We start from the raw sequence: 867 nt of genomic DNA on the forward strand, positions 1-867 counted from the left end.
CTTGTCATTATGAATGTTCTGTGGCAATGCTTTCCTAGACAAAAGTGTCGTAAGCGAACAATTCTATAGTGCTGCTAATCGTATCTAATAGATCAGGGGCGGGCAAACGTTGCACGCGGCTCATGAGCGCTCAGCTCTGCACGTGTGCTGCTCGCGTGCAGGCGTTGACCGGGGCTGTGGCGACAGCCGGCAGGTTGTGGCACTGTAGTGCCAGGCTAAGCTGCGGTCGTTGATACGAAGCGAGCACTATGTAGTGAACGTTGTATTTCAAGAAACGGAGAAGTGGAGAGTCGCTATCTTTTAAAAAGTAATGGGAGAATTCATTTTTTCTTTGTGCAAAAACGTGAAAATTCGAAATGTTTACTATGTGGCAGTATTCTCGCTGGTCAACGGAAGTTTAGTATTGAAGGCCATTATAATAAATTTCACAAGGACGAGTACAATTTATTGTCGGTTTCTGAGCGGATGGGGAATTGACTGAGCTTAAGAAGAGCGATCTGACGATACCAGATGAATCTGTCGTAGTTGGCTGGCCCGAGTGGCCGAGCGGTTCTAGGCACTACAGTCTGGAACCGCGCGACCACTATGGTCGCAGGTTCGAATCCTGCCTCGGGCATGGATGTGTGTGATGTCCTTAGGTTAGCTAGGTTTAAGTAGTTCTAAGTTCTGGGGGACTGATGACCACAGCAGTAAAGTCCCATACTGCTCAGAGCCATTTGAATTTGTCGTAGCTGCTGTTGTCATGAGAGATCTGCGACTTTCTCTCGTCATGTCTCTCATCTAACTGATTTAACATTTTATGGAGCACTGTTTTCAAGTTTTCAGGACGACAACAATAATAGCCCAGCGGTGTGTGAAAGTTATAAG

The 867-nt window shown here is 46.6% G+C and overlaps 1 non-coding gene across 1 annotated transcript; it reads left to right on the forward strand.

The window, feature by feature from the left end:
• Positions 1-532: 532 nt before the first annotated feature.
• On the forward strand, positions 533-616 carry Trnas-gga. The gene is given in 2 exon segments: positions 533-572; positions 582-616. It is a non-coding gene; the product is annotated as a tRNA-Ser (tRNA).
• The last annotated feature ends 251 nt before the right edge of the window (positions 617-867 follow it).

The sequence above is a fragment of the Schistocerca americana genome, chromosome 5 (genome assembly GCF_021461395.2).
Source record: "Schistocerca americana isolate TAMUIC-IGC-003095 chromosome 5, iqSchAmer2.1, whole genome shotgun sequence".
In the NCBI taxonomy this organism is placed as follows: Eukaryota; Metazoa; Arthropoda; class Insecta; order Orthoptera; family Acrididae; genus Schistocerca; species Schistocerca americana.